Source organism: Procambarus clarkii, chromosome 35 (genome assembly GCF_040958095.1).
Source record: "Procambarus clarkii isolate CNS0578487 chromosome 35, FALCON_Pclarkii_2.0, whole genome shotgun sequence".
NCBI classification, from domain to species: domain Eukaryota; kingdom Metazoa; phylum Arthropoda; class Malacostraca; order Decapoda; family Cambaridae; genus Procambarus; species Procambarus clarkii.
Genome location: NC_091184.1, coordinates 30,498,495 through 30,515,879, shown reverse-complemented (window position 1 = coordinate 30,515,879; position 17,385 = coordinate 30,498,495). Strand labels below are relative to the sequence as shown.

At 43.7% G+C, this 17,385-nt stretch overlaps 2 protein-coding genes across 2 annotated transcripts in view; one reads left to right on the top strand and one right to left on the bottom strand.

Annotated features, from left to right (window-relative positions):
* LOC123768494 (uncharacterized protein C05D11.1) overlaps positions 1-3,435 on the bottom strand; it is an 83,909-nt gene extending 80,474 nt beyond the window's left edge. Inside the window, exon 1 of the mRNA XM_045759101.1 lies at positions 3,102-3,435. The gene's annotated coding sequence lies outside the window, so the exon portion shown is untranslated. The remainder of the gene's footprint in view (positions 1-3,101) is intronic.
* Positions 1-17,385, top strand: part of LOC123768496 (R-spondin-1) — a 356,706-nt gene that overhangs the window by 54,816 nt on the left and 284,505 nt on the right. The window lies entirely within an intron of this gene.

The window sequence follows — 17,385 nt, the reverse complement described above, 5'->3', positions numbered from 1 at the left end:
AAGTGGTCTTGTGGTGGTGTGATACTCGACATCAAGTTCATTTGCGTGATGATCAATGGGGCCATTGCTCGCGAGAATAGAAGGCTTGAAGTGTGTGCAGACTCCTATGGCCAGTGGTGCGATGTGGTGATTGTGGCGTCTTGTGCCCCGTCCTGGTGATTCAGTTGACCAGACCACACACTAGAAGGTGAAGGGACGACGACGTTTCGGTCCGTCCTGGACCATTCTCAAATGGTCCAGGATTGAGGATGGTGTCCCGAATTGGTAAATGGTGCTGTTTCTTGCATCCTTCCTGCTAATAAAGCGTGAGACGCCTACCCAGTGTGTGTGTCCAATATAGCAGATGTTGCTAAGTGCAGTCTCCAGAACCGCATTTATATTCATGTAATACAACACTTCAGCTTGTCAGTGGAGGCGAAGATGTTTTTGTTCATAATAAGGGGAGCCATACGTGGGTTGTTAGAGTAAATGATAGGACGATTCCGAGTTTTTCACTAAGTGACTTAAAATTCTTGTTAATTACATCAGGTAACACCCTTTTCATCCCTCTTATAGGATTGATTATGTGATTTTTTTTATAGAACACTACAATGTGATCTATACATAAACTGTGGCTAGTCGGCCTGCGGGTCGATTATTGAGAATATAGTGGTTACGAAGCTTCATATACTGGACGTACGTCGAAGTGGGTGTTACTGTAAGCGTTATTTGGTGGACGGGTTGACGGTGCTGCCAAGAGGAGCAGGCGCGCACTCGACGACCAGTATGTGCACTGATGACACTTCTTGTGTACCTGTCGGGCACACTCACTCTTAAACCTTTACCCTCATCAGTCGGTTTACGGTACACTCTGATAAATGTGATGAATATACTGTAGATATGTCGTTGATATATCGATAGTATTTACTGGGATGCAACTCATCCGTCTGAAGGTTAAACGAATTAACATGCGTCACAAATGCTTAGGCGAACAAAGTCCCAAATGGGATCACCCATTTCAATGGGGTCCCCCCATTGCCAGGGTGTCACGGGAGCTTGGATGGTGCGAGCCTTCGGCATGTCCCGCTGGAGTAGCCTTGGGTGTGGGCAGGTGTGGGTCCAACACGACCTTCGGACCTTCACACTGCAGTTCGGGTTTCTAATACCTTCTCTCTCTATCTCCATCCCTCCCGTCCCCCTCCCATTGAGAGGACGGGGGTGGGCCGCCCAGGAAGTGGCTTGCGAGGCACTGTCATCCGTCCTGACTTCGACTTTCGCTTTCTGTTCCTCTTTAAATTCTTGCACCATTCCGACACTGGTGTATGAGCGAGAGTGATGGGTGTAATGTGTGCCCGTCTCTCTGACTCAGCGGTGTCCATCTCTCCGTCGCTCGCGGTAGTGTTGCTGTCTGTGTACGCCAAGGTGTATTTTGCGGTGCCTGGGACTGTCTGCCTGTCTTACCGTCATCTCCCCCCCCCTCCCCCCCCCCCCCCTCTCTCTCTCTCTCTCTCTCTCTCTCTCTCTCTCTCTCTCTCTCTCTCTCTCTCTCTCTCTCTCTCTCTCTCTCTCTCTCTCTCTCTCTCTCTCTCTCTCTTTCTGTTTCTCTTTCTCTCTCTCTCTCTCTCTCTCTCTCTCTCTCTCTCTCTCTCTCTCTCTCTCTCTCTCTCTCTCTCTCTCTCTCTCTCTCTCTCTCTCTCTCTCTTTCTTTCTCTTTCTTTCTCTTTCTCTCTCTCTCTCTTTCTGTTTCTCTTTCTCTCTCTCTCTCTCTCTCTCTCTCTCTCTCTCTCTCTCTCTCTCTCTCTCTCTCTCTCTCTCTCTCTCTCTCTCTCTCTCTCTCTCTCTCTCTTATTCCCTCCTTCTCCCTTCCTTTTTCTCTCCCTCTCTGCCCTATTCTCTCCCCCTCTCTCACCTCCCTTTCTCCCCCTTTCACGCCTCCCTCCCTCTACCACTATCCCTTTCTCTCACTCCCTCTCCTACAATATCATTAACAACACAGTAAGAACTCTTCACACGGCCAGTTCCTGAACACACAAACGATAAAGTCTAAGGAGAAACATTTTTTTTTGTTAAAAGACTAAATATTTTGATTAGATTTGTTACATTTTGGTGTGATCAATGCATACAGTTTCTGATAATTAAATAATAATTCAGAATCGAGTTGTATGCTATTTCGAGATTTTCGTGGCAGGGAATTTTCGTTAACGTAATGTGGTACTCGTTTTCTTTGGCGGCAGTCCCGATCCGTTCATGTTGGGCATGTACCCAACAACAATTACTGGGGAAATTTGGTTGGAGCTAGCCCCAAGCGTCTGGCCTCCAATCTCGAACAGTCACAGAAATTTCCAATTATAGATATACGTTGGAGGGGGGCGTCCCCTTACCACCACCTCGCTTTCAATCACTATCTCTTCCCTTCTCTCTCCCCTCTTCATCTCTCTTTATCTCCCTTCCTCTTTCATTCGCTCCTATCCTTCCTTTTCTTTCCATTATTTCCTTTTTACATTATTTTTATCAGCTGTTGCCCTCCGCAGACTAAATAGGTTCCTGTCGCCGTTATTAAAGAGGAGCTTAACTTATACTTGACATTTAACAAACTGTCAAGAATATAGGACTATAACACAAGAATATAGGACTATAACACAAGAATATAGGACTATAACACAATAATGTAGGACTATAACACAAGAATATAGGACTATAACACAATAATGTAGGACTATAACACAAGAATATAGGAATATAACAATAATATATGAAACTTCAAAAGGCCTATTGGCCCCATACGAAGCCGCTTGTATTAATATCCACCTTCAAACTTATAAGCGTCTAACCTACGCTTGAAATACTCCAGAGATCCAAAAGTCTATTGTGTTACCAGGTAATTTATGTCACAATTCAATAGTCCTGTTACTAAGACAGTTTAGCCAGGATTACTCCGAATCTAATCTTATCATATTTGTATCCAATGTTTGGTGTTAGTTCATTTAACACCTATTAAAGACGCCCTTTTATCCATATGAATACGTCAAGCATTCGCCTGGTCCAGCGCTCGTCTGGTCCAGAGCTCGTCTGGTCCAGCGGTCCTGCGCTAGTCATCAATCACCTATTCGTCGTTGACCTACCTGGGGCAGATGGTTGTCAGCGGAGGTCATCAACGGTGAGTGTTGGGTTGGGGCCGTAGAAGCGTCTCCGAACGAGCTGGTCTGGACGGATGTGTATGGGATAGGTCTGGATGGACAGGAAGCAGGTATGGGAATGGACAGATGGGCATGAACGGAGCGTAAGCTTGGACGGTTACGGCAATGGGCTAGGAGTAGGGAGGGAGGGTTATAGGTTAGAGGCCGTGAGAGATTAAGGCCAGGTCAGGAGCCTTGACCAGCGTAGCGATGATGTGAGTGTGGTGAAGGCTCTCCAGCACTAGCCCGGGTGTGGTGTGAGCGTGGCGGAGGCCTCCCCAACACTGGTTCGCAGCAGCAGTAGCGCTTAGAGATCGCATCCCAGCTGCTGCTGCTGCTGCTGCTGCTGCTCTAGTTTCAGGTCACACGCACACCGTCTCTCGCTACCCCCAAGGCGTCAGCTCTCCTCCTTCGATAACCTGACTCTAGGCTGACACTTGGCTAGTTTCTCAAGATTTCATGACCACGCAAAAGCAACTGGAAGCAATTTGATTTCGTTATTTGTTTTTCTAAAAGTTATTGGGGCTGGTTGTCATGTTTTTTGCATGTGCCTGGTGTACAGGACAGCCAGCAATGGTAAAACTACAAGTCCCAAGACAACGACAGCTTACAGGAACCTGAGGACACAGTTCGTCACCTCGACGACCACAGTACAGACACGGGAGACATCAAACACTTGCCATAAACTTACGTTATAGCGCAGGTCACATATCCTGGTTACCGTAAGTAGCCCATGCGCGTCGTTGTAAACTTTCCGGCGCCGTCCGCAGGCTGGACCCAGGCTGCAGGAATGGTAAGTTACATCACACGTAAGAAGCTCACTACAAAATATAAATTACCTAACATAGAGCAACATAACAACATACAACATAACATAAAAAATGTGGTGAAGTATTAACAACGGAAAATTATGATCCAGTTCTTGGGCCCCATTATGTAACAATGAAACCTTTATACCACCAACTGTGTAACTATTTTATTTAATCTGGTGTACTGGAAGACATCCTAACAATTTATCTTAAATTTGCTTGTCCATTTTAAAGAATGAAGAACAGTTTTATTTATATTATTATTGTTAAGCTGCATCTCTTACGAACCCATCCCTGCCTTTGTGTGGCAATACACAATAGAAAGTTGGATTTACATATTCGTACATTGAAACATTGATTGTAACCATGATACATATGTGCCTCAGCCTATAGTTTAGACCTAGTGTCTTGTGTATGACCCTCTGTCCTGTGTGACTGTGAATACCAGTATTATTCTCACTCTAATAAGATTTAATTGAATTCCTCAGATTAGGCAAAATTTTAATTAATTTTTTGTCAATAAAGATAATAATAATAATTTATACCACTCACAAACAAAATGGCATCAATGGGCATCATCCTCTTCTGTTAGTGTGATAAACACTGTTAATAAACTATTGACACATTAGTTTACAAACCATGTAACTGACTTATCAAGACTGTAACTTAGCGTACTGAATGTTTTGAATCAGTTCCCGAGCCCGTAATGTGCCTCTATGACCCCACTACTGCCCACAGGAGGGTATGGGGTCCCCTACCTCCCACGGGATGGGTATGGGGTCTCCTACCGCCCTCGGGATGGGTATGGGGTCCACTACCGCCCACGGGATGGGTATGGGGTCCACTACCACCCACGGAATGGGTAATGGGGTCCACTACTGCCCACGGGATGGGTGATGGGGTCCACTACTGCCCACGGGATGGGTATGGGGTCCACTACCGTCCACGGGATGGGTATGGGGTCCACTACCACCCACGGGATGGATATGGGCTGCATCATGGAATGAACTAAACTCGCAAATCTATTGCTATTGTGCTCACGAAATGTTTTGCTGCTAATTTTGGATATTTACATAAAATATGGAATAATCTATCAGCATGATAGCATAAACACGCCTGAGGGGAATGGAAGCTCTATAGATGCATTTGTGTGGCGAGAACCGATGCTCTAAACACTACTAAACATTACTACACACTACTAAACACTCTAAACACACACAACGTATCACCCAGCCTCACGGCACGTATATTTTACAGTGCGCAAACTGCGTATTATTTTGTTTTTAATCAAAATGTGGCTTTTTACATTGTGTTGGGGACGACGAGGTGCTTGCTGGGTAGAACTGGCGCCGAGGAAGGAAGAGGGAGGAAAATACCTAGGTGGCATCCCTGCGCACCTGCCCAGGTGTTGCTCACACCTGTTGTGTTGATGATGCTGCAGGCGGCGCAGCTGCTGTTGTTGCTGTACTTGGAGGGCGGCTGTAGTTTGTGATGTATCAGATGTTGTTGATGCTGTAGTTTGTGATGTATCAGCATCACAAACTACAGTTAATATTGTAAATGTTAACACAGTTAATATTGTAAATGTTAACACAGTTAATATTGTATATGTTATTAATACAGTTAGTATTGTAAATGTTAATACAATTAATATTGTAAATGTTAATACAGTACAGTTAATGTTGTAAATGTTAATACCGTTAATGTTGTAATGTTAATACAGTTAATATTGTAATAAACTTACAACATTAGCAGAACAAGGGCTATAACAAGCCGACTCAAGTACCTTAATTAATGGATCTGATGAATGACGGAGGAGTATTTTGCTGGTATCTTTAAACAGCAGAATATTTATAACAAATATTTATATAGTGTGTGATTACATTGTTAACTTTATATCTTCTATAATCGTATTGTAAAACGTTAACGATATTAAACGAAGCAAGAGAGCCTGGAACTAATGATCTGAAGTCACGTCCCAGCGCACTAAAGCTGTGAACTGCGCTAACAGAATAGTACATGTCTTAGATATATGTAAATTATTTTACAATATAACTAAAATTTCCTCGCTGTGTTATCAGTATGGCTTCTGATTCCTGTGAAAGTATCAGTTTTTCAATCAAGTTGTTTACAATAAAGTTAGCGTGCTTAAGTGCGAGTCTTAAGCTGGTACACTTAAGACATGGCCAGACAGGTGTATCGTGAACTTGAAGACAATTTGCAACCTTCTGAAGGATACGAAGTCATTTTTATATCCGTCATTACTGCTTAGACGAAGACTCAAAATCGTTAAAAGATGATTAAGATAGTTGACTCGCGTAGGCAAACGGGCCCATGCGAATCTTAAATAGTTCTTGTATAGTTATATGACGAGTACTTGACCAGTCGGAATTAGTTCGGGTCGTGGCTCGGGCTAGGACCCGAATATTCTCGTTCGGGCTCTTAGGGGGAAGAAGAGAAGGCAATGGGGTAACCCACTGGGAAGTCAAGTTGCCTCGTCACCAGGTTCTTGACTTACACAACACACGATGACAGGAATCCAGAATGAGAGTAAAAGCTGCCAAAATTGTGGTTGAGGCGAGAGGCGGGGTGATCATGAAGCCAGGCCACCAGGGAGGCCAACCCGTCCTCCTAACAGAACGTCGGATTTTTGACGTATACTCTACCTAAGGCCAAAAATTATCGTACTAGAAAATGGTTGCGGCTGGCGAAATTGACATACTGTCCCGTTTTCTGTTTTGGGTCCTCTGGTAGGTTAGGAGAGGGAGGCTTTAGTATGACAGTTTCTTTACGTTGGGAAACCTTAGGGAGACGCGAGCCAGAGTAACGCTTCAGACTTAACCCATAACACCAGCAAACTTAAGGATGATACTTAAGACCAAACACCAAGACTTTAAACCTTACCTTAAGACCTAAAACTATGTTCATAGGTTTGTGGCCTGCACCAGTTCCCACAGACACCAGAGTCTGCTTAAACACCAGTTAAAACTCCATTGATTAGTGAGCTGTAAGCTCACCTCACGAAGACCTTCAGGCGCCCCACATTAACAGCTGTCCACGATAGTCACTAAATTACTGCGATATACTTAAGTGAATATCGTGTATACTTTGTGTATACTCAACACTAGAACCTAACATGACTCTGAGATTTGGGATCCAACTTGTCCTCTTAAAAATAACGTCGCTTTTGGCCGTTTGCCCGTATGTTCGAAAGTGGACGTAATTTGAAAAAAAAAAAAAAATGAAAATAAATTTGGGATTTTTTTTTCAACAACAGTAAGTTAAGGGTCCTCTGATAGGTTAGGTGGACAGGAAATTCTCATAAAGTTTCAAAACGTTATGAAAAACGTTAATTGAAAGTTGACTCTCGTAACCTTTCCCAGTAGGCCGGACGACTCAAACAGAAAACGGGACAGTACGTCACTTTCGTGAGTAGATTTCATTTCAAATTACATCCACTTTTGGCCATAGCGCGCACACGAGCCAAAAGCGACGTTATTTTTAAGAGGACGGGTTGCTCTAATACTGCATGGTGAGGACGGGCGTGACATGTCAAACACAACCTCACTCCCTACCTAGTCACTCAACACAAATGAAGTGATGTGATCTACGAGTGACGTAGGAGCCGGTCGGCCGAGCGGACAGCACGCTGGACTTGTGATCCTGTGGTCCTGGGTTCGATCCCAGGCGCCGGCGAGAAACATTGGGCAGAGTTTCTTTCACCCAATGCCCCTGTTACCTAGCAGTAAAATAGGTACCTGGGTGTTAGTCAGCTGTCACGGGCTGCTTCCTGGGGGTGGAGGCCTGGTCGAGGACCGGGCCGCGGGGACACTAAAAAGCCCCGAAATCATCTCAAGATAACCTCAAGATAACCTGACGTCGCTACAAGTCGCCTCACCGTACACACAACCTCTCTCTGGTACTTACCTTCAAATCAAATAAAAAACTAAACATTTTTCAGGAATGGTTATACAAGCATATAGTTAAACTAGTTTACACAAGCTTTCACTATATTATTTACATGATAAAAGGTTATAATAGTATCAATTAGCATAATTATTTGCTTTATAGTCTAGTTTTTTATTTAGATTTAAATACTTTACTTCTCAATGATATTTACAAATCATTATTGTAGTAGCTGAAGGGTCACTGTTATATATACAAAAAACTTAGCTTAAAATAAGAGTGGCGAGAGATATACTGGTAACAGCCAATAGTAAGCATCACTTTGTGACAGTAAAGCATCACTTTGTGACAGTAAAGCATCACTTTGTGACAGTAAAGCATCACTTTGTGACAGTAAAGCATCACTTTGTGACAGTAAGGCATCACTTTGTGACAGTAAAGCATCACTTTGTGACAGTAAAGCATCACTTTGTGACAGTAAAGCATCACTTTGTGACAGTAAAGCATCACTTTGTGACAGTAAAGCATCACTTTGTGACAGTAAAGCATCACTTTGTGACAGTATGCCATCACTTTGTGACAGTAAAGCATCACTTTGTGACAGTAAGGCATCACTTTGTGACAATAAGGCATCACTTTGTGACAATAAGGCATCATTTTGTGACAGTAAAGCATCACTTTGTGACAGTATGCCATCACTTTGTGACAGAAAGGCATTGGTAACAGTGATTTTATTCTTTCCGCTAGACTCACTACACAATTATAAACATTTCTCATTCTTAACATGAGAACAATCAAGTTAAGTATGTTGATTGTTAAGATGATGTTCTCACCATCTTAACAATCAAGTTGATATTACAAGAAAGGTTTGAGTGGCCAGTGATAAGTGAGCAACTACTGTAAGCGATGATTGTGTTTGGTGCATCTTGACTCCCATCAGAGAAAATTATATTCGTTTGTGAATTATCTATTCAAGTGGACGTGAGGCCAGGCAAGAGATGACGGTGAGTGCGTGGATGGACTCACAAGATAACGTCTTGAACCTTTCCTCCATACATAATTAAGCTTACCAAGGTTAACATTTCAGAGGCCCCCCCATAGTTAACATCCATGCAAGCTATGACTGTTATATAATTTTCCTTTCGACCAGGTATCAAGATGACCAAGTTCACCCATAATGACGTTTGTTCTGACTTTGGGATATTAGAATAATTTACGCGGGGGCTTTCAAGATATATGACACAATTGTCTCCTGAGAAAATTTCTGAAATGTTTGGTGTGTTCAACTTTGTCACAAACTTTAGAAGTGTCAACAAACAAAGAACTCCTATGAATAGTAGCCGTAAATAGTGTCCGCCACCGGGACACTGCACAGCGACGATCACCAACCAATTTTGTGTGTAAATTGAACGTCAGTGATGTCAAGTTCTTCAGCTAGAAAGTCAGTAGAGTATGTAATCGAATACTTTGTTTAAGAGTGTGTTTAGGTCAATGGCTCTATTGCTATCCGAGGGGGGACAAAGGAGCTCAGCAGGGCCTTAGGAAGCTAACAAGTACGAATATGTTTATTACACTTGGCTGTGTAGCGAGGGAGAAAAATCCCCCTTAAGACACACAGATAGTTTCGGCGTTCCATGTTTAATTTTGTCGGAGTGTATGTTGAAGGGACTATCATAACTCCCATGTTTAAGCTTTTGGCTTCGTCAACCGTTACAGGCGTTACAGTGTTCAGGTGTTTAACACTAGCGTACAGGGCTCACATTCAGCTGTAGTTAGATCAGTTCCAGTCTCGGCTGTTCTCTACATAGCACCGTTGTACAACATCAAATATTTATTTTTGAAAACATTTAATTCATCACATTTTCCCGAGGAGTCGTCCATGACGAGTTTCTTGCCCTCTTATGTGAACGTTTTTCTAATTTCGTACAAAAACTCGCAAATCGTTTTTCTCTAAGACTTATCAGCAGCGTTTGATCACTCAATCTTATCTTTTAACTTTCTTAATGCTCATAATGGCTTGATGTGAGCCATCAAGTCACGCTTACCGAAAACGTTTCACACTGTTTTACTTTGGCGAGAAATATTATATTATATTATCTGCAAATTGATGTCAGTGTTGAGTGATGTAACATGAATTCCCAGATCTTGTTGCAATATGAGTGGATGTTATACACTACTAGATCAAAGAACATCCAGAAGAACATCATACTACTTCCTACTACATCATACTACATACTACTTCAAAGAACTTCCTGAAGAACACCATACTACCAGATCATAGAACTTCTAGAAGAACATCATACTACTAGATCAAAGAACTTCCTGAAGAACACCATACTACCAGATCATAGAACTTCTAGAAGAACACCATACTACTAGATCAAAGAACAGCTCAGAGGCTTTAGGTCTTTTGAGCTTAGACTAAGATCTAAGCAATCTAAGTTTCGGCGAGCCCACACAGAGTACCACCTGAATACCACTAACATATACCACCGTTAACATTACGCACGCTAACTCGTCCTCCTCCTCCTTACCCTTCTCCACCCCCCCTCCCCTCTGTCCCTACAATCATCCTTGAAGCGATCTCCGGAAGTCCACACACGATACCATCTTGGAGGGCGGCAGGTAAATAATTCAGCAAGAGCCCAACCCTTCAAAACTGTTGTATCCAAGAGTACTCGCCGCCCTACCACCAAACCTAATGTATCCAGGGGGGTACTCTTGAAAGGGGTGGTTTCTCTACTTTTCTAAAGAATTTGTCTGGTGCTAAAATGCTCACCCCCATAGTCATAACGGGACGTGAAGATGGAAGATAAAGACGAAGAACAACACTTGATGTCTTCTTACTGACGCTTCTTGTTACTCTTTATATTAATTGGTTTTCCATATTTCTATCATTTACTGATTGTATTCTTTGCTTAAGATCCTTATACTCTCTCAGATCTTACACATTCAGATCTGTCTACCTGATATCTGGTAATTCTGTTATCGTTTCCAAGGCGTGGAGGCTTACAGCTGTCAGTACTCAACTTCCTCTGCCCAATCCTTCGTCCATATTTTAAAAGTGTAAGTCGTCTTGTAGAAAGTTTGAGTCTGTTTTATTCTATTTCCAGCCCTATTTTTATTTTTTTGTTCAAATTTGGTTATAGTGTTTCAGTGTGTAAATCGTCTGTATGTACGGTAAACGGTGGAGGTCCCAGGACACAGCTCTGGGGCACCCCACCAGGAAAAGTCTGCCATATATATCAGTTGGCATTAGTATACACCTTGAAAAACAGATTCACTCTGTTTCAACGCTTTGAAGCAGCTGATAGTGAAAAAGATTGGGATTTGGTTAATGCGAAGGACACATGATTAGCATAAATGGAGTTAATCGATTCCATAAATTTTCTAACAATAGAGATTAAGCTAATTGGCCGATAATTTGACTCAAGTGATCTGAACTCATTTCTGAAAGATGGACACTACGTTCGTAACCCTCCACGACTCTAGGACTCTGCTCGATTATCAAATTTGTCTCTAGTTAATAAAGACTTGTTTAGGACATCACTCGTTTCGCTATCATGTTCATCAGTGCTTCATATATCTGACGATTCATGAATCGTCATTAGATCTCTTGCTATATGCATCTCAGGATAATTATTTTATCTATTTTAAGCTATTGTTGGTTTGATAAACTGTTGCTGTAGATAAACTTAACTTTTTTTTATTATTGTTTTGTATAAAGCTTTTTATAGCTTTTTCTTTCCGATAACGTTCTTTAGTCTTATGCTTGTAGTAGTGACTGGCGTCTTCAAGGCCACGTCAAGCAAGTTCCTTGAGAGATACTTTAAAAGCTAAATTGTCCATCCACACTTCCGTGGAAATAAACGGAAGCTAGAGCTTCGACCTCACACACTTAGGATCCACGGTTCGAGTCTTCTAGAGCCCAGGTGAATGGAATTTTAAAAATTCCTTGTCCATTACTCATAAAAGCGGAGGATGGCGTTAAGGTTGGTGGTATGGTGACCTTGATGCCGTATCGTCATGGGTAATTATGAGGAACGGCGCGAGTCTCTTGTTTCTGGTTCATATATATATATATATATATATATATATATATATATATATATATATATATATATATATATATATATATATATATACCGATAAATAGATTCTACTTCAGTGAATATGATTCTCAAATTATGCAGGTCGAAGCAAGGTTATGGTACTACCAAGACATCGTCTATAGTGCGAAGCTGTTTTGCATTATCGGGGACGAAGCTGGAGCTTGGCCAAGCTTCGTGTGACTCTATGAATAAATTGGGCTAGAAAAAAACACTTAATTAAAATCCCCCATTACAATGCCGATTGGCTAACGGCACTAACTGAAGACATGCATTGCCATACCGAATTGTCAATTGGCTTCGGAACCCAATTATAAGTAATTGATCGGGTCGATGTTTGGGGAAGATAATTAGTCTTACATCAAAGCTGTACTGCGGGTTTACTGGTAAACTGGTGGTGCAGATTGATTGATGACTATTAATCCACCCAAGACGTGGCACGGGCACGAATATCCCATAATTGTGGTACAGTTTAATGGTATCTATATTAGTAAACTGTGAGGTGGCTCTCAACTCGACCACCATTTGGTCACCACTTGGTCCGGGAGACATCTCCCGTCACGCAGGGTGGCTTCATCTTCATTTTAACACATTCACACGGGAGACATCTCCCGTCACGCTGGGTGCAGTCGCACCTCCACAGATCTCTCCAGTATCATCTATTGATACTGGTGATGGCTCAAAAGGGCCACCACTTACCAATTCATGCCCGTGCCACCTTTTGGGTGGCTTCATCTTCATCTTAACACATTCACAAGGGAGACATCTCCCATCATGCAGGGTGCATTCGCACCTCCACAGATCTCCAGTATCAGCTCTTGATACTGGGAATGGCTTAAAACCACTTACGGGCTATTCATGCCCGTGCCACCTTTTGGGTGGCTTAATCTTCATCAATCAATCAATTACTCATCAACCACGGGAGACATCTCCCGTCACACAGGGTGCAGTCCCACCTCCACAGATCTCCAGTATCAGCTCTTGATACTGGTAATGGCTTAAAAGGGCCACCACTTACGGGCTATTCATGCCCGTGCCACCTTTTGGGTGGCTTAATCTTTATCAATCAATCTGGCTCTCAAACACACCAGCTTTTCATTCCTCACCTTAACCCTCCTAATTCTGTGTAGGTGAACTCCAATGTGTCTAAGATGGTCATCAATAATAGTCCACAATAGTTAGGCACATAGTGTTGGGCTCATGAGGCGGACGGACCGTACAGGAGGCGGACGGACCGTACAGGAGGCGGACGGACCGTACAGAAGGCGGACGGACCGTACAGGAGGCGGACGGACCGTACAGAAGGCGGACGGACCGTACAGGAGGCGGACGGACCGTACAGGAGGCGGACGGACCGTACAGGAGGCGGACGGACCGTACAGGAGGCGGACGGACCGTACAGGAGGCGGACGGACCGTACAGGAGGCGGACGGACCGTACAGGAGGTGGACGGACCGTACAGGAGGCGGACGGACCGTACAGGAGGCGGACGGACCGTACAGGAGGCGGACGGGCCGTACAGGAGGCGGACGGACCGTACAGGAGGCGGACGGACCGTACAGGAGGCGGACGGACCGTACAGGAGGCGGACGGACCGTACAGGAGGCGGACGGACCGTACAGGAGGCGGACGGACCGTACAGGAGGCGGACGGACCGTACAGGAGGCGGACGGACCGTACAGGAGGCGGACGGACCGTACAGGAGGCAGTTCCGACGTAACTGGGAGTTCGTTGAATCACTGCTTTGTTGATCATTCCTGTTTGGCATTTTGATCTTGCATGACGCTGGAAACTTGAGGAATTGATTGCTACGCCCCTCACCCTTCTCTGCCGTGGTAACTGATCTGACTCTTTGGTATATCTGGCTCTATAGAGATCCACGGTCAAGCTCCTACAAAAATGAACTCTGTGTATGTATCTGTAATTAGGAGGAAGGCAATATGCAGTGTTGTCTGTACATACCTGTATTAAGCGTGAGTCTCAAGCTTATTTTGCCAGGAATCCAAGTAAATATGATTCCCTTGACTATTTTGGAATGCTCGTGTAAGCTGGCTGGTGAGCTTAATAACAGGAGCTAAAGCGTCGTGTTATTGTCTGAACTACCACTGAGTATCTGAGAGTTAGTTATATCAGGGTGCGACGATTCGAGCGTCGTCTACAGCAATACTTGTCCCATGTTTTCACACACACCTGTTGCAGACTGCCTGCATCTGTTGTCCAGTCTTACAGTATTAAACACAACGCATGACAGTCTTGCAATAACACAACGCATGACAGTCTTACAATAACAAACACAGCGCATGACAGTCTCACAATAACAAACACAGCACATGACAGTCTTACAATAACACAACGCATGACAGTCTTACAATAACACAACGCATGACAGTCTTACAATAACAAACACAGCGCATGACAGTCTTACAATAACACAACACATGACAGTCTTACAATAACACAGCGCATGACAGTCTTACAATAACAAACACAGCGCATGACAGTCTTACAATAACACAGCGCATGACAGTCTTACAATAACAAACACAGCGCATGACAGTCTTACAATAACAAACACAGCGCATGACAGTCTCACAATAACAAACACAGCGCATGACAGTCTTACAATAACAAACACAGCGCATGACAGTCTTACAATAACACAACGCATGACAGTCTTACAATAACAAACACAGCGCATGACAGTCTTACAATAACACAACGCATGACAGTCTTACAATAACAAACACAGCGCATGACAGTCTTACAATAACACAACGCATGACAGTCTTACAATAACACAGCGCATGACAGTCTTCCACATTATACACCGGTGATAACATACACAGAGAAAATTATACATGAGACAAGTGGTACACAGCTGCACATTATAAAGTGTGACGGTACAGGAACCACGGTGCAACTACACGCAGACGAGCAGCATTGTGTGGTAATGTTACGCCAGAGGCGGGCCTCAGCGGCTCCATCATACAGGTGTGTGTGTGTACTGTGTGGTATCATTACTGGTGTCACTAACCTGCTTCACCACACTACTGAGCTGCTTCACCACACCACTAAGCTGCTCCACCACAGCACTAAGTTGCTCCACCACACCACTAAGTTGCTCCACCACACCACTAAGCCGCTTCACCACACCACCAGAAATATTATGAAGGAGCACCCTTACAGTGTTCATGGCTTACCTGTCTTAATTAGTTTTCTTAATTCTGTCTTTTTCGATCGCTTTCATTGTCGTTCTTTTACAGGCTTGTATGGTTACCGGAGGTCTCCAGACGTCAGAGTCGTAGCGACCACACCCAAAGGCTGTTGTGGTTTTCATCACCTAAAAATCTTACCTTTTGTGGCTTTACAATTGCTTTTATGTTTAGTATCGTGTGGTACCCACTTGACGTCAGGCACCAGGAAGCATCCTCGCAGCGTCCTCAGTGGGAGGATCATTCATCTGATGCACCTGATTATAAATCACAGACATTGTTTATCTCCATCATGAAAATGTTGAGAGGCGTGCAAGTATCAGGTGGTGAGCCCCCCCCCCTCACACCTCGATGTTGACTGTCACTTCTCGTACGCTTGTGTCATGTAGTTAGCTTTCACTGTTTTTGTTACCCACTCTTGGGAGGGGCTGGCAGGGAGGGGCCTGGCAGGGAGAGCCCTGGCAGGGAGGAGCTGGCAGGGAGAGTCTGGCAGGGAAAGGCTGGCAGGGAGAGGCTGGCAGGAAGGGCCTGGCAGGGCCTTATTGTCCGGGTGTCTACGTTTTAGATGGATAAAAGTATTAGGTGAAAAAGTGCCTCAACCGTTTTCATCTTCTCTGGGGATTGAACCCGGGTCCCTCGAGTGTGAGCCGAGACCGCAGACCACTGTGCTACAGGTGGAGACCTCTGAGACTATTTACCTTTCACATAAGAGGAAGGCCTGGGGGAGTCTCTGCTTCTGAAGGTTTACAAACTGACACATCTTTATCTACTTATCTATCCATCTATATATCTATCCATTTTATATATTTATCCATCTTTGAATCCTTCTGTCCATATATCTATCAATTATTGTGAGGCGTCTTACTCTTTTAGTTACGAGGAGCCTTACTCTTTTAATTTCACTTTGCTATGAGTGGCGGCCTGGTCCTCCTTGCACGGGCTGCTGCAACACACAGGTGGTGTTTCGCTACATATTTCAGTAACTGTGATAATCACCTCGCAACACTGTGGCGAGCAGGTGTAACACGACATGCAGGTAGTATACTCAAGAACATTACTAATAATATATATCGCTTCCTGGCTCAGAACTCAATAGATTAGGAAAAGAGTTTTCTGCTCCATCTCGAACAACTTTGCCGACATATAAGAATCCTCTTTTATTAATAACCGCAGACAGTATTAAATAAAAGTACGCGCACAGTATTATTCTCATTTTCAAATAAATATTGCATATGATAATTAGTGAGAGAGAGCTGCTTTGTGGGCCTTCCTTCCCAGGTTAATAGGTCCTCAGGTGTGAAGCAGCTGCCCGATCCGCTTCTCACCTCATGCATGGAGAGATATAGGGAGAGAGAGAGGAGAGGGAGGGAGGGAGAGTGTTGTTGGGGGGGGGAGAGAAGGGGGCAACCTAGAGAGAGGGAGAGAGACACCGCCGTTAAGTGACTGAAGAGGATTGTATATCACGGGTCAAGTGCTGGATATATATTTCAGTGATAATTCTTGGTTGCAAAACAAAAACAAAAAACAAAAAGCAGTTTGGTATCGGGTATAAAGTGTTTGTTTTTGGTTTCTTTGTTCTGTCTTCATCATCACTGCTATCACCATCATTACCACCACCATCGTCATAATTATTACAAACATCAGCACTGCTATCACCATTAAAACTGATAACATTGCTATCAGCTGCACAAATCTTCATCATTACTGTTGTAATCACCATCACTGCTATCACCTCTGTTGTCGCTGCAATCACCACCATCAATGCTATCATCACCACAGCTATCTGCATCATTGTTGTGACCCAAATTGGAGCAGGAATGAGTTAGAAAGTCTCAGCGTATAGGGGCAAGGTGAGGGTGTATGACTGCGCCCAAACACGCTATTGAGACATCCATGTCGCCAGGATTTCAGTGTCGTCTTAGAAGCATCCATCAGTTATGTGTGCCAATAGGTGCAGGGGGGGGGGGATGCCTGGCGGCTGAGTGGACCGCGCTCGGGATTCGTAATCCTAGGGTTCCGCTGAGATAGGAATTACTTAGTGATTAGTGTATTGACCATCAGACGCTGGTTGATGATCTCGGGCTTAAGACCCAAGGCGGTGTTGTGGGCTTGTGTGTGTGTGTGTGTGTGTATATGTATATATATATATATATATATATATATATATATATATATATATATATATATATATATA